This window comes from Canis lupus, chromosome 7 (genome assembly GCF_003254725.2).
Source record: "Canis lupus dingo isolate Sandy chromosome 7, ASM325472v2, whole genome shotgun sequence".
NCBI classification, from domain to species: Eukaryota; Metazoa; Chordata; class Mammalia; order Carnivora; family Canidae; genus Canis; species Canis lupus.
In genome coordinates, this window is record NC_064249.1 from 48,167,676 (window position 1) to 48,192,454 (window position 24,779).

General features: G+C 38.8%; 1 long non-coding RNA gene across 1 annotated transcript; it reads left to right on the forward strand.

Moving 5' to 3' along the window:
- The first annotated feature begins 1,038 nt into the window (after window positions 1–1,038).
- LOC125755453 (uncharacterized) lies at window positions 1,039–23,788 on the forward strand. The gene is made up of 5 exons (XR_007412061.1): window positions 1,039–1,182; window positions 7,580–7,689; window positions 15,276–15,328; window positions 22,533–22,694; window positions 23,588–23,788. It is a non-coding gene; the product is annotated as an uncharacterized LOC125755453 (long non-coding RNA).
- The last annotated feature ends 991 nt before the right edge of the window (window positions 23,789–24,779 follow it).

Sequence of the window (24,779 nt, forward strand, 5' to 3'; positions counted from 1 at the left end):
GAAAAAAGAACAAAACTGCGGACATCATACTCGGATTTCAAACTGATAACAAAGTTATATTAATCAAAACAGGGTGGTATAGAAACAGACACAAGATCAATAGAACAAAATAGAGCCCAGGAACAAGCACACATATATTAATTTAAGACAAAGGAGGCATGAATATACAATAGGAAAAAGACAATTCATTTTTTTTAAAGATTTTATTTATTTATTCATGAGAGACACACACAAAGAGGCAGAGACATGGGCAGAGGGAGAAGCAGGCTCCATGCAGGAAGGCCAATGTGGGACTCAATCCTGGGACTCCAGGATCACGCCCTAAACCAAAGGCAGACACTCAATCGCTGAGCCATCCAGGCATCCCAGGACAGTCAATTCAACAAATGTTAGGAAAACTTAGCTGCCATATGCAGAAGAATGAAACTGGACCACTAATTTACACCATACACAAATATTAACTCAAAATGGATTAAAGACTTGAATGTTAAGCCCAAAACCATAACACTCCTAGAAGAAATCATAGGTGCCAGTCCTGGTAATGTTTTTGTTTCGGTTCTGTGTGTGTGTTGGTTGTGTTTTGTTTTTGGTTCTGACACCAAAAAGCAAAGTCAACAGAAGCAAAAATACATGATACCACATCAAACTAAAGAGTTGCACAAAGGAAACAATCAACAAATGAAAAGACAACCGACTGAATGGGAAAAAATTTACCTGCAAATCATATATCTGCTAAAGGATTAATACCCAAAATATACAAAGCACTTATACAACTTTTTAGCAAAAGTGATCAATAAATGGGCAGAGATCTCAAGAGATAGTTTTCCAAAAGAAACATACAGATGGCCAACAAGTTCATGAAAAAATTGCTCAACAGGATTAATCATCAGGGAAATGCAAATCAGAACCATAATGAGCTATCACCTCACAGCTGTTGAAATGGCTATTATCCAAAATACAAGAAATAAGTGTTGGTGAGGATGGAGAAAGCGGAACCCTCGTGCTGTGTTTTAAGAATAAAGAACACCAAGGAAGGACCATAGCCTTTGGTAGTCCATGGTAACCTGGGTAGGCAAAACGTACCAGCAAAGTCCTACTGAAGTATCATTTTGACTAATGGGTCCTCCTTTTGACAACAAACACTCCTAAAGGGTTAAATACAATTAACTCCTTTTGAAAAAGGTAACATTTTTTTTTTATTTTTCTGCTAATGACTCACAAGGACCATCCATATACTATTTTATTGCTGTATTAGATTACTATTGCTGCTGTAGCACAACCAACTGCAATTTGGCAACTTTCAACACCCAATTTGCTATCTCACAGATCCAGCAGTATCGCTGCCCTGGATTTCTCAAGACTGAGATCAAGGAGTACACAGTGGAGGCTCTATGAATTAATCTTCCAAGCTCATTCAGGCTATAGGCAGAATTCCATGCAATTGTAGGACTGAGGTACTGTTTCCTTGCCGTCACCTAGGACTTGTTCCCGACTTCTAGAAGCTGCTCACATTCCTTGGCTTTCGGGCCTCTTTCTCATCTTCAAAGTCAGCAACCTTGGGTTAAAGCTCTCACACACTTTGAGTCTCTGATTTCCCCTTCTAATAAGCCTCTAGTATTTCCTATGAGCATGCCCTCAGCGGGGAGACTCATGCAGTTTCATTGGGCCCACCCAGAACACCTAAAATAATCTCTGTACCTTAAAGTCATCTGATTCGTAATTCTATATGCAAAGTCCCTTCACCAGCAGTGCCTACCTTAGGGCTTAATTAACAGGAAATAGTAATATTGGGTTTTATCTTTGGAATTCTAACACAATTAAAGAAGTTGGGATTAAAGGTCATCTGCTTCTTGGAAAGACTTAGTGATATGATAGGAAAACTTCAGGCAAGACTATCTATGGATTTGACCATAGATCAATTTTAGAAAGTTACCAAATCCAGTCAGAATGATCAAAACAAAAAAACAAAAAACAAAAAACAAAAAAAACAACCAAAACTGTAGCCTGCTTTGTGTTAGCATTAAACCTCTAAAATTTCAGGTGCCATAAATATTCTTTCTACTAATTAATTTTCCTATAACAATGCTATTTACTTCTAGAAGTCTTTGGTTTTATCTTCTTCTCCAGTGCCCTGAGAAACTAGAGAAATTTTAGTGATGAAACAGAGTCCATTGCATCAACCTCCACCATCCCCCTCCTTGAAAGAATCCTATTGCCAATATAAAATCTGAGAACTTGGGACACCTGGGTAGCTCAGTGGTTTGAGTACCTGCCTTTGGCTCAGAGCATGATCCCAGGGTCCTGGGATCGAGACCCACATCAAGCTCCCTGCATGGAGCCTGCTTCTCCCTCTGCCTGTGTCTCTGCCTTTCTCTCTCTGCCTCTCTCATGAATAAATAAATAAAATCTTTAAATAAAATCTGAGAGCTTGAACTTGGAAAGAACTATCAAGTCATTTAACACAGCCTTCTCCCATTTATACACTGCAACTGCTAGTGGAGGCACACCCAGACAACCCTGCCAGATGGTCTTCCAGCATGTGTCTGAATACTTCACTGAAGAGGAACTTCCTACATCATCAAGTAGCAGTCCCATTGTTGGACAGCTCTAATTAGAAAAAATTCTTTGGTAACTTCCAACCTTTAGTTTTCAAAACCACACATGACAGTTACTAACATGATAATCCTTCAAATGTTGGATCGTGACTATCAGGTCTTTTTACCAGCCTTACATTTTGTAGGCTAAACAACTAAAATTTCCCCCTCTAATCCTTCCATAAGTAGCTTCTAAGCTGCACCCCCCTTCAGTCACACAGGACCTAGAGTTTAAAAAAAAAAAAAGACTTCAGATGAGGTCTACAATAAAGGTTCATCACAAACTCTTAGGTCATCATGCGACAATAATTACATTCCTTTATATCACAAGAACTCTTAATCTCTTCTTTTCTGAATTAACATTGCCTGGCTGTTTTTCTACATATTAGTCATCTAGAGGGCTGGTAAAAATACACAGTCTAATTAAAATATTAAAATAATGAAGACCCTTTAAATCAATTTACTGATTTCCCTTTAAATTCATTATTGCTAAAGTAGCAATTTCCAACTGAATTATAAGATTTGTAAGTTGCCAAAAAGAGAGGAAAATACAACAAATAATCATACCATCCACTGGTGAATTGTCTTCAAACTATTTTCAACCCTTGGCTGATTATCTTTCTGAATTGGGTTTTTGTGCCTGAAGGAGATAGTAATTAAAAGTTGTACAATTTAAGTAAATCAGAAACTTCACAAAAAACTGCCTCTTTTCTTATTCTACCAAGGCTTTGTTCATGGATTTCTATTCGGGGTTTTTTTGGAGGGGGGCTGGTTTTTAAGTGAATGAAACATGTACACTTCTCCCTATACTCCAAGAAAACTAAATTATTTTTATCATAAAAAGATGCAAGAAAAAGTCTTGGAAAAAGGCAGGAACATGTCTTCTTTGCCCCCACTCATCCTGCTCTCCTAGATCTGTGCTTTCCTTGTCCTATTTTGCACAAAAGTTTTGACCCTCTACCCCCTAGAGAGTGCTAGTCCTACTTCCTATCACACAACTTTTCTCACTGCCAGTCCATACTACTTCTGTTGTCAAGATGCCACACAGAATGATTTGGTAATGTCATTTTTATGGGACTAAGGCATCTATGAAGTTTCAGGGGATGAGTTTTACTAGCTGATGATGGGGGAGAAAATGGACCTATTCAGTTTTTTAAGTAAAGAGGCACAGCTTTTGAATCAGAGATTGGTGTTCCCACCCTATCCTCATTTTGAGCCTAATTTCCTCAAGGAATAATGCATAAGTAAGTTAAGGAATATAAAAAGAGATCATGTGTATAAAAACCTTGGCATACCTCATGGCACTTAAACCTCAGCAAGTTTATTCTTTATCAGTTGCAAAAGAAATGCTAGGTCATGCCATCTTGGATTAGGATTCACATTTTCCTGCATGGTTCTTTCCCTGCTTCTATAAGTCTAGAATATAAGAGATGTCTTTAAAAGACATTTTATCTTCTGGCTTTAGAAGGACTCCTTATTTTGAGAAAGGAGGCTAGAGTACAAAGGTAACGGTTGCAGAAGCAAGTAGAGAACCAATCAATTTAGGCAATCTCCATATACCCCTCAAAGCTCAGAGGACCATGGTCCAGGCTGCATGGAGGTCAGGGATGAGGGACCACTCCAGGTCTAGAAAGCAAGGTGCTGTGCCAAGTATAGGCAGGTTCCTGGCATCAGAATATAGTAACATGGCTGTGTGAAATTAATAAGCAAGGAGGCCATTGGATTCATGTGGCTCTAATGCCCTGACAGCCTTAGTAAGCAAATCGAAATGTATGTAAGTAAGTAAAAGTCTCAAGGTTACAAAGTCAAAATTCTAAAGATGACTGATAACAGACAACTAGGCTTCAAGTTATAGCCGATCAATTTTCTTACTGTAAAGGCCTCTCCCTGAGTTCCTGTTGGGGGAGCCCTCCTAACCACTTCTGGTTTGGCACTGTCAGACTGGAATTGATTTTTGTGCAAGTCTTAAGATTAACGTGCCCTGTTTTTGTTTTTTTGTTTGTTTTTAACACAACATAGAGTGGATGTCTTTGGAAAACTAATATCAGTGGGGGAAAAAAACTAGATTGTTTTTCTCCTCTATCCCTTATTTCTGCTTCTTCCTTCACAGAAATGACTATTCTCTAAATCAAAGAATAAATCAAATAATAAATCAAATGTTACTGCTTTCTTGGGGCACCTGGGTGGCTCAGTTGGTTAAGTGACCGGCTTCAGCTCAGGTCATGATCTTGGGGTCCTGGGAATCAAGCCCAGTGTCAGGCTCTCTACTCAAGGGGGTGTCTGCTTTTCCCTCCCTTCTCCAACCCCCTTCTGCTGCTCACTCTCTCTCTCTCAAATCTTTTTTTTTTTTTTTAATGTTACTACATCCTTAAACCACAGAACACTTAGAAATGTTTTCCAGAAGCAAGGTAAAGATTAGGTTTTAAGTTTTTATTTAAGTAATCTCTATATCCGATATGGGGCTCGAACTCATGACCCTGAGACCAAGAGCTGCAGGCTCCTCTCTTTGAGGCAGCCAGGCACTCCTCAAGGTAAATAAGCAAAACAGCGCTAATATCCTAACATGTATACATAAATTTTGAGATAAAAGATCCCATTCCTCATATTTTTTTTTATTACTGCAACACTTATGTTAAAACCATGTATGTAAAATCTTTACGAGTAACAAGCTTCCTAGGTGGTTTGACTTTTCTGTGTTTCACTAAACAAATTTTCTGGTTGTCTTTCTAATGAGTATAGCTATTATACTAATACTGAAAACATTAAATAGAAATACTTGCCATGGAATAAAATGCTATTTCCATTGTTTTCCTTATCCTAAGTTTATTCTTAATAAAATTGCTCTGGAAACATCACCCCTCAAGTGCCTGAGGGGAGGAAGTCTGATGTAACAGCACAAGTGCCGCATATTTTTCAGCTGGTGTTGGCCTTGCCTTGTGATCTGATAGAAATGGAGACTCTTAGTACAAGTCACCTGGAAATATTAACTTAGTGAGACAGATTTAACAGAGCCTCTTCCACCTTGCACAATGCAACAGGAGGCACCCAGGATTCTAACTGGAGTACATTACAAATTCAACCCAAATTGCTATTATTTTCACTTATAATGCAATATCCTATGGCTCTACTTTGTCATGGTCTTTGAGAGCAAAATTCAGCAATCTAAGTCCTTACCAAGTTTAACAGTACCATTAGAAATCCAAACAGAACAATGAGAGAGAAAACCAGAGGATCTAAAAACAGGGGGGATAGAATAATTCCAAACTAGACCTTCACAGATTCACCTGCTTTGAGACAAGGAAAGCCTCTTCAGGCTCAGACTGTAAAATGAGGGAATGAATTTTACACTCCTCTTCCATCCCTGTTACATCATTTCATGTTCCACTTCTACCTCAAGGCATCTGATTTTCTTTTGTTGAGCAGACGTTGGTTTTTCTTGGCATAAATGAAGTGACAAACCTATCCACTCTGGAGTGAAACCATTCCACACTATGCCCTGCACAGGGTGTTCAATTTTACAAGAGAGATAGGAGAGGGCAGGGGATTTAAGCCAGAAACTAATGCAATTCCAGGTAGTCACTTGGAAAGGGAGAGCCAGAAGTTTTCCAGGACTGTCAAACCACAGAGGCAACTCCATTTTTCCCTCCAAGGTCACACAATTCTCATTCCTATTTTTCTCGGTAGGCCACCAGAATTCTGAGAGTTCATTTTCTAAAATTACAGTTTAAAACCCAACCATCTAAATTAGTTGATCCATGATATTTAACTTTCTTTGTAGTTCTCAAATATCTAAGCCATTTCCTGCCTTGGCCAGTCCAAAATGGGGGTTTGGGTGCAGGGAGTGGTGGATATGGGTTTTCCTTGCTCATGGAACATTCCAAAGAATTATCTTCCTAAATAGGCTTTTCTATTGTGAGTAGAGGTGGAGACAGGATTTCAGATCATCCAGAGCCTCTACTGACCTTAAAGGCCTAATCATAAAGCATGTTTTCCTTTTTTAGTAAAGCCCTAAAATAAACTTTAAAACATTTACTCTTCCTCAAGGTGGTTTCAGGGAGAAAGGCTCTATGAGGCAAGGCAATTTCATCAGCTGATTTTACTTTAATTTAAAAGAACTTGCACTTTTTCCCTTAGGCCTGTGAGAAATTATCCAATAAAATGTTTAATGTTTAAAGAAAACCAATGGCACTATAACTGGTTCTAAAGTTAAGATGCTGCGGTACCTATTGAAACTTTCTATAAACCCTCTACTGAAGCCCTCACCGGGAGACAGAGGCAGGTGACGAATCTGGGACTTAGTCCTCTACTGTACTCACTGATTCATTTTATAAATGGCTTAACCCAAAGGCAAAGCATCTGAGGAAGCAACACTGATGTTCCTAAAACCTAAAAACTCCCTTAATATTCCCCTAATTGGAAAAATTATAAGCATGAAGGAAAAAAGAATCCTGCTTAATACAGAAGGGATGCTATTGATAAAGGTGTAATGAGATACTGGTCATCACAAGTGAGCAGGATTAGTCAGCTCAAGCAATAATGTGAAAAGCAGCTATCAGACACAAATCCTCTTCGCTCCAGTCAAAAGGAGCTGGGCAATTCAAAACAGCATTTCCATCCAGCAGCCCTGTGAAAAGCTCCTTTTGAAACCACACATAAGAAAAAAACTGAAGGAGAAACAGAAGGGCAAAAATATTCCAGGTTGGGATGGGAACTGGGGAAAGTCCAGGTTAAGGACTGATTATGAAGCCAGTAGCAAAGTGATGACTTAGCCCTTGGATTTCATGATACAGCATTTAACTCCTTACCTATGACACAATTCTTAAGACTACATTACTCTCAGGGTGTTTTTTTTTTTTTTTTCCTTTTCCAAAGTTCCTAATGCCCCTGAAACATTACATATATGTGCTTACAGAAGAAACCTCACATTCCCCTCCATTAAAATGCATATTCTTGGCTATTTTTGAATTCTTTTGTCTTCCAATCAGGTAACTCCAATGGGCCCATCTAAGTGCTTTGAAGAATATAAAGAAATACAGTCCCCACCTTGGAACTTATGACTTAATTGGAAATAAACATCAGCAAATTCACCACGAAGGTAAAGTCACTGTTCTCCACAGGCTGCTTAAGGAAATCTGCCACCCTGGAAGGTGTCATTCCCATTCACCTGGCCTCCTCTTTCTGGTCTTTCAAAACCCATACCTTTCATGATGAAATCAAGTTTGGCAATACAGGTCTTAAGAAGAATTATCCAAAACTTCATAGTAAGAAAAACTACTAAAATTCCTTACAATATTATACTGAAGTACTAACAGATCTTCCCCAAAATTATTCAATTCTCTATGATAATGTGCCTGTTTTGATGTAGACTTTATTATGGATTAGATCTAAGTTACAGGTTATTGACTTTCAACTGTTAGAGGTAAAATTTATTTCTGTCCAATAGAGAAGATAAACCTAAAGTTAGAATTATATTGTCCTGGAAGGTTATCTCCAAATTAGTAACCTTACATCAAAAATGCTTTTCCTTTCCTTATATAAATATGCAAATATGCGCTCCTCAAATATCATCGAACCAGGTTTACTATCATGATGGCTTTCCTCACAATCAGGTTATTTGACATGTGTTGCATCTTTGAGTCATGTTTTTTTACTTTTGTGAAAGGCAAAATGGTGGATGCAGTACTATGGTTATGTTCATTGCTGTGTTTATAAAAACTAGAAATAAATCCAGTATCAGTAGAGAATAAGGAAAGAAACAATATACATGTGAAACAGGTGACTATGGAAATGAAAAGATTTCTGGAGAAGTGTTCACTAAGATATTTACAATTATGGCTTCTGAAAGGGTAGATTTCATATAACGTTTTGATTATTTAAATTCAATTAATAAATACATTATTATTAGTTTCAGAGGCAGAGTTCGGTGATTCATCAGTTGCATACAACACCCAGTGCTCATTACTTCAAGAGTCCCCCTTAATGCCAACACCCAGTTACTCCATCACCTCCGGTTTGTTTCCTATAGTTAAGAGGAAAATAGAAGCGAAACATAACTTTTACCTTATTTGTAGGTCTTTGTAAATTTTTTCCTAAAAAAAGTTATTTCAATCGAAGGGTCATTTCCATGTTAGGAAAGACATCTCTCTATCGAAAACCTGTGTAGAATGGACCGCTTTCTTTTGTGGCCAGCTGGATGTTGACTGTTTTGGGGAGAGAGCACTTTTTTTTTTTTTTAAAGAATGTAACTTTTTTTTTTTTTTTTTAAGATTTTATTTATTCATGAGAGACATGGGGGGGGTGGTGGCAGAGACACAGGCAGAGGAAGAAGCAGGCTCCATGCGGGGAGCCCGACATGGGACTCAATCCCCCGTCTCCAGGATCATGCCCTGGACTGAAGGTGGTGCTAAACCGCTGAGCCACCGGGGCTGCCCGAGAGAGCACTTTTAAGACATCATGCTCCAATAGGTCGGTCTCCACCATACTAGATCACAAACATGTCCGGAGCCACAATGTCCCTACAGATCATCTGTAGCCCCAGCATGACAAACACATGTCTGTTGTTTCAGGCATTGTCAAAGTCCCAGCAAACCGCAGCTGAGTTCTCTACTGTTCCAGATGATCTGACTGGACACTCTCTTGATTTCACATCACCCTCTTTAACAGCAATTCCATTAAAATTTGGGCACTTGCCTGAAGCACCAGGGAGTGCCTAAAACCACAACGGCCAGTCTAGATCCCTCTAGCCCTTCACCTCTATGCCTAGAGTCTCATCTTCATACTTTGGTGTTGGTAGGGGCCCCACAACTTAAAAAGTTTTCTTTTTTTTTTTTCTTTTTTTTTTTTTAAAGTTTTCAAATGACTCCAAACGCTCCAATATGGTTTGCTAGTGGAGTTTGTAGCTGTTCTGCACTGGTCAGACCCCAAGTATTGATCACAGCTCAACTCCACCTCATGTCAGGCACTGTCGATAAGACCACTTTTCTTTATTCGCTTATGAAATATTTATTCATCAGCCATATGCCAAGCACTTGACTGGGCTCTGGAGATTTGGAGGTGAGCAGGATGAAGCTGGTTCTCCCCATTACTGAGCTTATAGCCAAGTTAGGAAATGATCATTTTCTAAGTATACCACAGGGTCAGAGAACAGATTACTTTTTTTCCTGGTGGGTTTGGCCCCCGGAGGACAGTCAATCCAGGCCTTTCCCAACCTTCATGAGCATTTAATGATACCAGGTTTATTCCTCCTTTCCCTCAGCTGTCTAACTAACAGGTTTCCCACATTAATAAAGTGACTCAGGTGAGAGGTAAATTCCAGAGAGCACACTTGTGTCATACCCTCTTCTCTTGGGATATTCAGGTCATACTACTAATTTCTCCTGTAAAGTAAAAAAATCGCTCATATATAAAGGCATTATAAATGATCCAATGTCCACCCCATAAGAATTTAGCAATCACAGTATGTCAGCCACTGTGCTAAGAGACTTACCTGTATTTCTGGGACACACACTTTGAGTTAAGACATCTATAGTGAAACAGTTCCATGCTCCCTTCCAGGGCTGAGATCAAAAGGCTTCTTGAGAAAGCAGGAGCAAGGAAGAGAATTTGTGGCCCATTAAGAGAATCAAGTTAACTGAACAATTTGGGGTCAAGTCAAACTCATGACTCAGGTTTTGTTAGTATCATGTTCTAGCCTATTTATACTAATGATTCACTGAGTTACAAAACTTAACCAGGGATAAAGTAAGGCTCACCACCTATCTCCCCACAGAGACACACACACAAGACTTCTCTGTAGTTTTAGATAATTAAAGCAGAAAACTAGAAGTGATCCTTGACACTTTCTTTCTAAACCTTGATTTAGAAGGTCACTAAACCTTGATTTTTCTTCTAGATTTCTCTCTCAAAACTACCATTCCAGTCCACGATAACCTCCCGTTATCTCTCGCCTGGACCACTCAATCAACCACCAAGTAATTCCAAGGAAAACCTTAGGACCCTCCTATCTGCTTTCCCAAATCCACATAAGATAGATAACCACCTACATAAAGCCTTATAAGGCCATTTTAATGTTGTTAGGCAAAGACCATATCGTTAGCATAGCCTGCAAGATTTTGTAACTATCTGGCTCCTGGCCTGATTTTTTTCCTCAACCACATCTCCTATTTCCCCACCTGCCAGCCCTAACAAGTTAGGGTTTTTGTTTTTGACCTTAAGGAATCACATTCCTGCCCTACTAGGTCTTTGGATTGAGGAGTTACTATTATTTTCATTGGCTGTAATGTAATATGGTGTCTGATATCTAGTAGGTGTTCATTAAATGTTAAATCCATGAATAATGGAATATGCCCAATAAACTTTAAAGTAACAGACTTAAAAACCTGACTGCATTATACTCTTTTCCTTTGTTACCATATAAAGTACATTGAAAATGTTCTAAATGGACGTCCCTTTGAACACATGAATTTTTATTTTGTCCTATAGGCACCTTATTCATTATAACTATCTTAGAAAGACCTCCTTCACAAGTCAGTATGATATATACACTCACTGCTCAAAGTGAAAGCATTTTGAAGACAGGACAGTTTTGCCATATTCCAAATACTATTTTTGAAATGTGTCAATTCACTTGAAAGGTATAATGAAATACCCACTGACATTATTTGCCAAATGGTTGAGTTCAATGAAAATCTTTTTCCACTTTTCCACTATAAAAAAAAAAACAAAAAAAAAAAAAAAAACAAGTAACCAATCTGGTGATTCATGTCCCTCTGAATCAAATAATTGAAATAATTTTTTGGAATTAAGTAGGGGAAGAATATAAAGACGTTCCTCGTAAATAGATCATCCTTAAACTGGGCAACAGCAAATGAGAGAATATTAAGTTTCCAGTCCTTTGAATCAAGTCTATTTGTTGACATAAGACATTGACAAAGTGCCAAAAAAAGCATGTGAAGAATTGTCGCACAACTCTCCCTTGGGACATCTTAAAAACTTTGGGCTTTACAAAGCGTACTTGATTTTATTAATATGCATACTGTTTATCATTTAAAATCTTTAAGCCCTCATCCAGTAGTTAAAAAAATCTATAATTTCTCTGTTCCTCAAACTATGATGAGTAGCTATATCCAGTCTTTTCTCTCTTCCTCCTACATAAGGTGTAAGGTCTCTCTCTTATTTTTATTTTCCAACCATGGTAGCTTTTTCCTCATTAATCTTTTTCTCTTGCTTCGACAGCCCAGGCCACCAAGATGAGTCTAGAAACCTCACTGTTTTAGGAGAAGTTAGAATTAGTAGAAATGAAACTGGTGAAAACAAGATTTATGGAATATGTGATAGCTTCTTTCAAATATCTCAACCCTAAAAAGGGAAATGCATATAAGGATATCCCAGTAACTGCATGAGCTTCTGCAAATGAGACTGAGCCTTTGTTTCTCACTGTAGTGTGTAAAAATCTCTCAGATGAGGGGGATAAAAACACTAATTTTGTTGACAAGTTACTGAAAGTGTTTAACAAGGAAACAACCTGTTATTTTCATGGGGAAAAAAAAAACAGAATTAGTTATTTCCTTTTCTTGCCAGCAGCTTGCTTTCTTTAATTTCAGGGAATTTTATTATAATTCAAAAATAGGATACCTCCCCATGTCAACAGTGAACCAAAAGAAATCGTAGTCTGCTATTGTTACAGATGGAGATGCTGGCAATCACATTGGGAATAGAAAGAGTTAAAGACTAGGTCATCAGATACAGTTAAATCTCACCACAGAGGCATTCAATGTCTATAATTTAACCACATATGTTTGCAGAAAGAAAGAGTAAGAACAGTTGAAATAGTTTGGACCATCCACCCAGCTATTCCTCTCTAGGAACATATGCCTCAAAGTGTGCTTGAGTTGACAGCCATCAGTTTGCTGTTCCTCAGTCTGGTCTTATCTCCCTCAAGTTCACATGATTGGGTTTCTTAGCACGGGTGAAAACCTAGGGAGAAAAAGAACATCTTTTATAATACAGCCCAAAACACAAGCTGACCACTTCATATAAAGCTCAACTGAGGAAATTGCCATAGGCTTTAATGCTCAAGATAGTGTTATATTTAGCAAGAAATGGTGTGCCTGCCTGCAATATGGCACCTCCCCATAGCACCTCTAAAATAAATTTCAATTCACACAACTGACCTAGGTTTGTTGTCAAGTATTCCATCCTGTCAATTATTTGGTAGGTTGCTGTACCATGAATGTCCCAAAGAAGAAAAAGAAATGCACTTGTTCATATGGTTTCTATACAGTAGGAGTTTAGGAAAATAGGGATTGAAGTAACAGTCATTATTATTGTAGTTTTGTCCTGGACTTCTACCTTGAAGTTATTTGCTTCATCTGGGCTTTTCTCTTCTGATTAGTTTAAACCTCTCTTGGGCTTGTCTCCCATGGCCATTGTGCTCCAGATTTTAACAATGAAGACATTGGAGCATAAATATTACATTCATCTGACAAGTTAATTCCAGGAAAGAGCATTTTTCTAGGTTGTTAGTCACTATGTCTCAATTAGTATCAATTTAAAATAAGGCCAAGTTCTGCATTTTTCTTATTTTCCCATAAATGTATCCAGAGCCCATTTGTCCAATTTTATGAAAAAAAAAAAAAACCTGACAAGATTGTGTTTTGGGACTACGCTGAATCCATGAATGAGTTTGAGAACTAACCTCCTCTTTACAGTACTGATCTTTTAATACTAGACTCAGGAGTAATATGGTATATTCTTTACCAATTTCTCTTAACGAGGTCTTGTAATTTTCAGTACAGGGAAAAGAAATGAATTCCAAGTATCCAGCATTTGATGCTTTATACAAATTGTGAAAAGTGGTATCATTTTGTCTTCCATCTATTTTTTGCCAGTTGATAGAAATACAAAGTAAATATATCAAAACCAATTGTATTAATATATACAAAGAAACTTGCTAAGTTCACTTGTTTAATAGTTTGAAGGTTCTTTTGGATTTCACACATACATCATTATGTCTACTGTTTTTCTAAAACTGCCTGAGACCCCTAATAAAAATTTATTGGAGGAACAGAAGTGATTCCCAGTGTTAGAGAAAAGCTTTTGATATTTTACCATTAAGTATAGATGTTGTCTCGCAGTATTCACTGGAACTCAACATACACATACCCTATGATACAGCCATTCCACTCCTAGGTACATATGTCCACTGTAAAATACTTTTAAGGCCTACCGTTGCAGCATTTGTATTCATTTCAAACTAGAAACCACGGATACGCCAACACTAGAATAGAGGCAGATATACTCTGTTACAATACAGCAAAGAGAATGAACTCACTTCAACCATATACATCAGGATCAGACTTATAAGAGCAAAAAGAGGCAGATACAGAAAAGTATACTCTGCATGATTCCACTTATGTACAAGATCAAAATGAGGTAGAACTAGTCTATGCTCTTAGAAGTCAGAGAGTAGTTATCACTGGAGGAGATAGTGAATGTAGAGGACAGAAAAAAACTTCTGGGGGGTCTGGTAATGTTTTGTTTCTTGATCTAGGTGCCAGTAACAAGTGTGTCAGCTTGTGAAAATTCACTGAGTTTAGCGTTTATGGTTGGGGCATAAATGCCTTAAATTCCTACTTTAAACTGGATAGCTGAGGCTCCACTGGTTTCCAGACAAAATACAAAATCTTTATGGCCTGGGAGCCCCATGGAATCTCCCCTAACCACTTGCTGCCACTCAACCTTTGGATTTGTTTAAAACACATACATGGGGCTCCATGAACATTTTATGTATTTTACCTTTAACAATATTTCCCCTTGGTAAATTTTATCAGGAGCAGAATACAGGGGCACCTGGGTGGCTCAGTGGTTGAACGCCTACCTTTGGCTCAGGTTAGGATCTCAGGGTCCTGGGATCGAGTCCCACACTGGGCTCCCCAAGCCTGCTCCTCCCTCTGCCTATGTCTCTGCCTCTCTCTCTGGGTCTCTCATGAATAAATAAAATCTTAAAAAAGCAGAATACAGTCACAAAAATCAATGACTAGATGAAGTTTGTCTAGGTTTGAACACAGGTTATGTTACTTCTTAGTTCTGTAACTGAGCAATGCCTACAACTTTTCTGTGCCTGTTTCTTCCTCTGGGAAATAAGGATAGTAATATAGTTGCCTCATAGATTAAGATCAGAGGTCACTCTACCTTGTCTGAACTCTTAAGTATGGGGCTCCTACCCTGTGTTTATCACACAAGGCTATCACACTAGAACTACCCTATCAAAGTATCACAGGCTAGGTGGCTTAAACAACTATTTCCTCACAGTTCTGGAGTCTATCCCAAGATCAAGAGTTCAGCAGACTGAATTTCATTCTGAGACGAGAGGACTTGGTCTTCACATGGTCTTTCCTCCTTGCTTGTCTGTGTCCTAATCTATTCTTGTAAGAACACATATCATATTGGATTAAGACCCACATCAATGGTCTCATTTAACTTCAACTATCCATTTACCATTTCTTCAGATAAAGTCACCTTCTGAGGTACTAGGGTTTAGAACTTTATACCAATTTGGGCAGGGGGTGGAGAAGGGGGTGAGAACACAATTCAGCAACATTCCAAGATTTTTATTCATCTTTCCCTCCCTTCCACCCAATTATGATCTCTGAAAAGATTTTTCTTATGATCTATCTCCAGCTCTCAACACAGCATTTGATACACAGGAGACTCTTAATGGAAGGGCTACAGAGGTAAGGAAGTTCACACCAACAAACTCATGGGAATAAAACTCATTACATCTTAAAAGGCACCAATCTAAAAAAGGCAGGAGAGTTTCATCCCATTAAAAGAACTTTTAGAGTTGAAAACACAGGCCTATGAATGCAACAAACTGACCCAGTTGGGGCTGACAGAGGCACAGCTATAATTCTAGGTAAATCACTCCAAAGCAAGCTTGACCTTTCCCTAACAACAGCTATTTATTATTAATTATTCAGTAATTCCCACTCCTGTGCCTTTCTAGGTATAAGCCAACAGGGATGAACTCCATAATTTCTTTAACAGTATTTTGATAGGCAACTTATTCACTTAAAACAATACGATGAGGTAGAAATTAAGAACTTTTATTCCAGTCTACACGTTTCTCAACTCCCCTCACGCTCATGGTCTCTTTATGCAAATGCAAGCATGTTAAAATATTATGTTTCCTTTTTAAAAACAAATGATAGCATACTATACAAACTGTTCTGATTTTTGCTTTTTATACTTGCCAATACCCTGGCAACATCTCCTGTCCCAAAACAGGCTTCCATGTTATTTTGCTCACTGTATATTATCTTTTTGTATAGTTTAGGTTTCATTTAACATCCCTCTAGTAACAGATACTTGGAATGCCTCCTACATGTTAATATTTAAGGTGGTACTAAAAGGGAGAATTTTGTCCACGTATCATTTAAAAAATGTGCAGGTAGGCCTAATTTCTAGATGTGGCTTTGTTAGGTCAAATGTTAAATGGCTAATTTTTAGTATATCCTGCTTTCCATAAAATTGTGTCTCTTCACACTAATGTACAAGAGAGCCTGTTTTTCCACACTATCACCAACAAAGATTACCTAACTTGAGTTTTTGCCCATCTGATAGATGAAAAAATTAATTCTCTGAGCTATGCAAATACAGACAAGGCCACATTGTCTTACAGGGCATTTGATCTGACAGGTAGATCTCAGCTGAGGTTAGATCATTACAAACGGGAAGTCAAAACAATTGAGAAGTTAATGACAAGACTGGATGAAATAAGACTGAAGCAAAGAGAATGGAGGAAAGAAATCATGGAGGACATGATGAAAAACTTACAGGGATCCAGTTCTGGAGGCAGTACACATCACTTTTACCCATGTTCCACAGCCCAGATCTAATCCTATGTCTCATGGAAATGCCAAAAGCTAGAAAAATGTCCTTAATTAAGCATGTACTCCCTCAGAAACAACCCTCTGACATGGAAGAGAAAAAATAATATTTGGAAGACAATCTCTGCCACAGGGATGCATTGCCATATTTCTGCTATTATTTAAATCATTTGATCACATAAAACCACTTTTATTAAGCTGTGGAATTGTGTGTTTGTAGAAATATACTTCCCAGAAAAATTTCTTCAAAACTGGTCATTCTCTAAACTCCTTGGCCTCAATGTTCTTACCTGTAAAACAAGGAAATAGAATTGGATCATTTCTAAGGATCTTCTAAGCATCAACTGCACGAATCTGAAATTGCTGGTTTAATGGGTCTTGTAGTGACTGAGTTTTTGGTCACCAGGTACTATCTCCACCCACTACCAAGTACAGGTAGCTCCCTTTTCTATTCTTCCTGGGATATTCCTATCCTTCCCCGGGAATATAACCTCATCTTAACAGGAGGCTAATGTTAGGGAGGCAAAGATTGGTATATCCCCAAGTGGCTTTATTTTTCTCAAACAGATTCCCCATTTACTTCTAACTGAATCATGAGTGAGCCAAGATCATAGAGATAAAGGGCTTCAGTTAAATAAAAGAAATATTTATTAAGTCCCATTGTAAGAGCTCATAAGTACCTCTTCTGTATCCAATACTAAACTGTACTGGAGGTACCAAGACCAACAACATTTAAACCTGGAAGAAGTTTATGTTCTGATTGAAGAACTCAATAAAGGATAAAGACACCTAAAAACAGAGCTCCTGACCCAAAAGAACTTAGATTTTCTTTCAATGTATTCGGCACACTGACATGAAAAGAACAATCAGAAGTGACAAATGATTTTCTACCAAAATGAGTAACAGGGAGAACAAACAGTACAAATGGGGGCAGTGAGAGACCTGATCTGACTTTTCTAAGATCAAGAGGATGTCCAAATTCTTTGTAATGTTTAAGAAGAAGGAAGCATAAGCCCAAGTAAGCAATTCCCATCTGTGCAAAGCAAACTTGGCCTCTCTTGGGGTTCTGCCCTCTATGATAACTGAGATCAAGGCTCCTTCCATTCCTGCCTATCATCAGCCCCATGGTCTAGGATGGGAAATATAGGCTTGTCAATCATATGTTCTTATCAGGAGAGAGACTAAAACCCATGAAGTCCAAAAGAATCCTTTCAGTGATATATAAAACTCAAAGATCAAAGATTATCTGTGCCTTGAATAGATAGAATTAAGAAAAATTCCATTAACTTCACTTCCACCTCTTCCTCCTCCTGTTGACACAGTTAATACTCCAGGGCATGTAACATATGATTTCCCATTGCCATTTGACTTACCAAAGAAAACAAAACAAAACAAAAAAGGAAGAAATCAGGTAAGTGTAAATTGAAATACTTAGTCCTATAAAAAAATCAAGTTTGGGAAACTATCATCATCTGTCCTCTGTCCCCACCTTCCTCAGCAGCCATCAGGTAATCTAGGTTCTGGTTATGCATGATTTTGAGAACTAGACCCATTTTTGACAAATTAGAGTTAGCCATGTGTAATGGGGTGGTTTCCAATACTCTAAAGAAAGTAAAGAAGAATTAGCAACCTTAGTTTACAGATAAGATTAAAAAAACAAAAAAAACAAAAAAAAAAAACCGAGATACAATTTGGTTCCCTTAGTAGATCAAAGTTCAAATATTCTAAGTGAAGCTAGGACTATAACCCAAATATTTTGGTTCTAAGTTTGATGTATTTTTCCTACCATATCTCATTGCTGGGATTTCCTTTCTTCTACCCTACAGCAGAGAACCTGGCAGTCAACAGAACAGCATCTTTAGCAGGTCAAATCTAGAACACACATGCCCAAGGTCTCCATATGAAGTCCAATATTTGATTAGTTCCTTTCAGATCTAATTGATACGTAAGCCATCTAGTCCAACCCCCTTCATTTTATGGGTGGGGACACAAAGATGCCATGACATTAAGTAAATTGCACAAGATCTAATTAAAAAGCATTCCCATCTCCTAGCCTAGACTTTGCCCTAATCCACGAACTTGCTGGATATTTTGTCCCATTGTTTGCTGCTGCAAATTCTTCCCATCATCGCTGATTAATTATTTAAAACAAACTGCATTTTTCTTTTGGATGTACATAATTCATTCTCATTGACACCTCCCCCTCCTTTTCTCTCCCAATCATCTGTCTACACTTCCTGCTTCCTCAGACTGCATGTAATCCTCAGGGCAAGAACAAACAGGCTCAGGCTTGCAGGAAATCAGGCTAGGAAGCCCCCAAGCAGGGAAGTGGGGGGAAAGGACAACAGTCAGTTCTGATAAGTAGGAAGTGAGCATAAATGTTTCAACAGAATAGGGACCACAGTCCATAATGAGCAGAGCCTTAGCTACAAGTAGGTGGCTGCAAAGCAAGCATGCTTTAAGGCACCTTGAAATACACCCTCCACTTGAAAGATATGGTTTTTACTTTATTGCTACAGTCAGTAATAAGAGACTCATTTCTCTCATTACATTTTTAACATACCTGCGATGAGTGGAGGGATGGGGTTGGGGGCTCTAAGTTATTTATACCTTAGTGTGATGCAATTTAATTAAATTGCTCTTCCTAACGTATTTGAGCTCGGCCCCAGGAGGGGTTTAATAGCTGTAACTAGAAATGTAAGGAAGTAATTTTGAAAGGTGGGCAGTTCTGGAAAGGGCAGGCTTGCACTAGGGAAATGCAGTGTGAGGTTTTGGTAATATGAGAATGTTGATCCACTGGGAGCTAAGACCCAGAACTGAGACATAAGAGAGGGCAAGGGTGTCATGCAAGTGGTAAAGGGAAACTGAAGACGGAGGTAGCCACAGGTCCATGCCTAGGAAAGGTCCCCAATTTTCAAATCTCAGAGTTTGTGTTGTTTTGGAGGTCCCTGGAACTTGAAGATTTAAGGCCTCCTGCTTCTTTATTTGCCTTCTGCATAAGGTCTGTCAGGCACTTTACCCTCCCACAAAATAAACAGAAAGGTTTATGAGGGGAAGGCAAAGCGATATACTGCCAGTGAAAGCAGGGCTGCCAGCCGCCTACACTCACAAGTCACTCATGGCAGCTGCCAGCTAGGAAGGAACGTTTTTTAAATTGTGATTTGGCTCTCTTGGCCTCAAGAGATTTTATTAACCCCCCCTGTAGCAGTGAGCAATGGTTTCCTTCTGAGGGCAATTCCTTTTTACTGGAAGACGAGTACGGCTGAACCGCGGTCAGAGGGTCAGGGGTTTAGAAGCCAACCAAAACCATCTCGGTCACTTTGTCAACGGATTAATGCATGATCGTTCTAAAAGGCAACCTCGATCATATTTCTTCCATGCTTAAGCTTTCGATGGCTTCCACTTGCCTAGCGGGTAAGAGCTGTACTCCTCAGTGGGACCCACTAGAGCTCAGACCTCAGGGCTGAGCGTCCCTTCCTACCCACCCCTCACCTGAGCAAAGATCACACCCACCCCACCTCTCACAGAAGACAATTAAGCACACTTGAACATCCAAGGTTTGACCACTTCAGATACTCCACCCAGAATGAGTTCCTCCTCTCCATCCTTCAATTCTAAACTCAAATGTAGCATCCTGGGTATGGTGAAAGGTAGGCAGAGTAAGACCACCTGAGCTCAAGTTTTGGTTTACTGGCTGGGCAAGCCACACTGGTCTTTCATTGCTTCTGTCTCATCTTCTGCAAAGTGGGAAGGAATAGGATTTCCTTCATGAGACTGTTGTGAGGATGAAATAAATTAACCCATGTAGGGACTTAAAGGGGTACAAACGGTGTTTAGCTGAGTTTTAAGGGTTAGCTAGGATTCCAGGGCACCTCCAAGTCAGTAAGGATGAGCTAATAATTCTCCACCACAACATTTTTACATCTATCAAAATACCCCAAGGGTTTGTCCTCAATTGATAGAGGATTTCAATCCAAAAAGGACACAATTTCAGGTGGATAAGAATTTCACTTTTAAGTTTTTAAAAGAGAATCTATCTTCCCATGGGTGGTGAACTCCTGGAGAACAAAGGTTCTGTCTTAGGTTTTATGTCTCTAGTGCCTGCCTAGACCAGTGTCTGGCATATATACTAGATGCTCAGTAAAGGTTTCTAAGATGGGATATAATTATTCAAGAAGGACATATGGAAAGAAAAGTTCATTGAATTGGCATCATGACCTTGCTTTTTGACATTTGTTCTTTGATCTTGAGTAACTCAACTTTTTTCAGCCTCATTTTCCTCATTTCTAAGGTAGGGGGAAAAATTTGAAGGTCAGGAAGATAGGTCAGAGACAGCTTGGGAAAGATCTTCATGAGTTCAACTTAAACATTTTTTCCCTATAACACTAATAAAGTCCAATGAGGGACCAATCTATTGTATTCATTTTTTAAAATAACATGCATGTTCAAAGTTCCTGGCAAGGTGCCTGATATACAGTAAATCCTTAATGCATGGTAGTTATGACTGTACTTTCCCCTCTAATTTACTCTATTTAAAAATAACATTGCAATGAAGCTCTTTGTCCATTTTAGTTTACTTTTATAAAACTATTTCCGTAATAGATTTTAAAGGATATAAAGGTTTAAGGTTTGGGGCACCTAGGTGGCTCAGTAGTTGAGTGCCTGCCTTTGGCTCAGGTCATGATCGCAGGGTCCTGGGATTGAGTCCCACATAGGGACCCTGCCTCTCCCTCTGCCTGTGTCTCTGCCTCTGTGTCTCTTGTGAATAAATAAATAAAATCTTAAAAAAATAAAAGGTTTAAGGTTTTGATATTTATTGTCAAATAGCTTTCCAATTGTTACACAGATTTCCCACCAGGTTTGTGTAGGTTGTTCATGTATCCGCACCTTTATCTGCAGTACATTTTATTGATGCTCAAATTTTTGCTAATTTAGTGAGTAAAAGTTCTCACTGTTTATGCTGAAGGTTCTAGTTACCAATGAGATTTTTTTCAATAGTAATTTATTTATCCTCTTCTGTAAGTTTTCTTCATATAAATTATGGTTAAAATAACATTTGGTTAGCCAATGGAAAAAAATGACCAAGGGTCATGCCAAATAGTTAAGATGCACACAGGTTATCCAGAAACTCTTCTCCCTCATTTTGTTTTTAACTACTGATGATCTCATTAGGTTTTCTCAAACAAAATTAGTTCTTCTTCATCCAGGTCTCACTCTGCCTTTTCTGGAGTTCTATTCTAGTGCCACCTCCACCAGGAAATTTTCGTCCTGTTGCTTTTTGTCTCCAATTAGACTGTAGGAACCTTGGGTGCTAGGACTGGGTTATATTCTTCTTTATAACCACCAACCTGCAAAATCATCATCAACGCTAGGCTTGCAGCAGGTCCTCACTGATTGGAAGATTCCCTTTTGTTGGTTTCATTGACAAGAGATCAGACTTGGGGAAAAAAACAAAACAAGAAGCCACCCTAGAGCCAACTTATAGGATCAAATCCATTCTTCCTACAAGCCATGCTATCTGCTGGACTATACCATCAACTATTAAAGACTGATAAAGGATGTAGTATTGAAAAAATAGAATGAAGATGGCTAGTCTATGTTCAAAATCTAAGAAGAAGTACAGATGGCCTAAGTCCCAGTGTGAGGGCTCAGCACCAACACTGGGGAGGGCCATCTGCTTTACTTGGCCCACCAATTCAAATGTTAATCTCTTCTAAAAACATTCTTGCAAACACATCCAGAAGTATCATTTAATCAGATCATTCAGCATCCATGACCTACTCCAGTTGACACAATAAGATTAATTACCACAGTCTATTATCTGTGACTAGTTGCCCCAGAAGCACAGAAGTGAGCAGGAAACAGTTTATTCCTTAGGATCTAAGGATGCGCAAAACCTAGCCATTTTCACTTCTGCAGAAGAACCTCATAACATGACTATAGTGCTAAAAACCATATTAAACAATACTGGTATAATTTTAAGCATCAACTCCATAATCTGAATGGAAGGAAACTAATTGGATTTAATTTCACCTGGCATGTTTACCAGTGACCCGAGGTCAACTTGCTGGGACTGGTTTGGGAACACAAGCACAGTTAATACTTGGAGCTCTGCAGATGCCTGGCCCACCATACAGCCTGAGAGCACAAGATGGAGCCCGAGCATAGGCCGGAGATCCACAAAGGCTGTAACAACTCCCAGTATGTCCAGGTAATTCCAGAGGGGAATGTTCAACTTTATAAAATAGGCAAATCAGTGAGAAGAGAGAAGATCTATAGGTGGTAAAACAATATAGTTCATTTATCTGCAGAAAATAGGATTATTTCACATCCAGTAAATTCTCATAACACAGGTAAGTATTAGTTTTAGATTATCAACTGATAGAAAAGCATTGATAGAAAAGGGAATATACATCATAGACTTTAAAAGTCATTACTAAAAAGCCTGACCACTGAAGAATCCAAAGCAAAGATGTAGCACAACATAATTCAGCTGCTAAAGTTAGGAGAGATTAGAAGAGCCATGGCTTTGAGGTCCAACTTCCACTTTCTCATTAACTATGTGACCCCTGGACAGGTTACTTAATCTCTCCCAGCCTCATTACCTTCTTTAAATATACAGCTATACTCTTCTTTAGGGTTTCTTTCCTTTTAGAATCCCAATACTCAATTATTCTAGTTCTGGCCTTAATACTGAGGTTTTTGGTTTTTGTCTCTTAGTTTTTGTCTCTTAGTGTGGACTTATCTATAAAGCAATGATGGTAAAAACTTTTTACCGAAGTGTCCTATGAGATCATGGTTGTGTAAGTGCTTAGAAATGCACTAAGTTGTGCTAGACTATAAGATAATGCCTTCATTACCACCATTTTTAAAAATTCTGGCTTCTCAAAGGACTGGAATTCAAGACTGCCACTTGGTTGTATCTTTCAAACAAGGGTCCTAGTCTTGCCTGGATTTCCCCCAAAGAGATAGAAGGAGAGAAGCTGGTTCCAAAGAAACAGAAGCTCATACTATTTCTCTACCAGCACAATGATGGTAACATTTATAATTACCCAAGCTTTGTCAAAGAGCTTTCTCAAACATTGTTTTATTTGGTCTTCACAGCACTGAAGATGCTTATCCACAGGTTAGTGATAAGAAAGCCGAATTACTAAAGTTTTCTAACCTTACCAAGTTCTTTGGAAGACTTGGAATCAAACCATAGTGTCCTAACACATGGCCTGCCTTGATCAGGTAATGACAGGGCCTGATGCCCACTCTTGGCTGCCCCCCCTTTTTTTAAAAAAATAAATATTTAAGAGAGTGCATGAGAGAGGGACCATAAGCAGGTTGAGGAGGAACAGAAGGGGAAAGAATCATCAAGCAGACTCCCTGCTGAGCAGAGCCCAGTACAGAGCTTGATCCCAGGACCCTGGGATTGTGACATGAGCCAAAAAAAAAAAAAAAATCAAGTTGGCCATCTAACCAACTGAGCCATCACATGCCCCTACGTTACTTATATCAGCTGTGAAGCCTCTCCTTCCTCCCTAGAGGGCACAATCCGACCCCTCTTCATGGACTCCACAATTGGTCTTACAAATTTTTAATAAAACACATTCACATGCTTATTTATCATGTTTCTTGCTGGACAATGAGGTTTCTAAGCCCAGAAACCATAGTTCTAGCCATAGCCAACATAGCAGTTAACAGGAGCTGGGGCTCAGCAAATTGTCATGCAATAAGTGACCAACAAAAGGGTCACCAAAAGTTTAGGAAAGGGAGGACAAAAAAAACAGGGGAAGGGAGGAGAGAAGGAAGTGGGGGGGCGGGGAAGAGAGGGGAAGAAGGAGAGAGGCAAACTGGTTCTATCTGACCATGTTTCTAAGCCAAAAAGCACACTGTAAATGTTTAGCTACAGAGTTTGCCTACCCACATTCTGTTCACCACCATTAATGAGAACAGTTAAGAGTCGGTGTATTTGCAAACATCTCCACCCAAACACAACAAAAAAACTGGCAAAAATGAAGAGGGTGTCCCAGCATTTCTGTTAGTCATTTCCCATGACTGTCCAGAGAGCCTGTATTTCCCAGAGTTAAGAAAGAGGAAACTCTCCTTCTGGGGTAGAACAAAGAAACCCAATAATTTAACCAGAAATGGGGAACATAGGAAAAAGACAATGTCTAGTATCTTGTCGCATACAAGAAAATCAGTTTTATACACATACACACACAGGCTTAGTAGCTTTTGTGAAAGAAAACTGAAATATACTCATGAAAAATTATGAAGTACCTCATTCACCCACTCATTCTCCTCCATC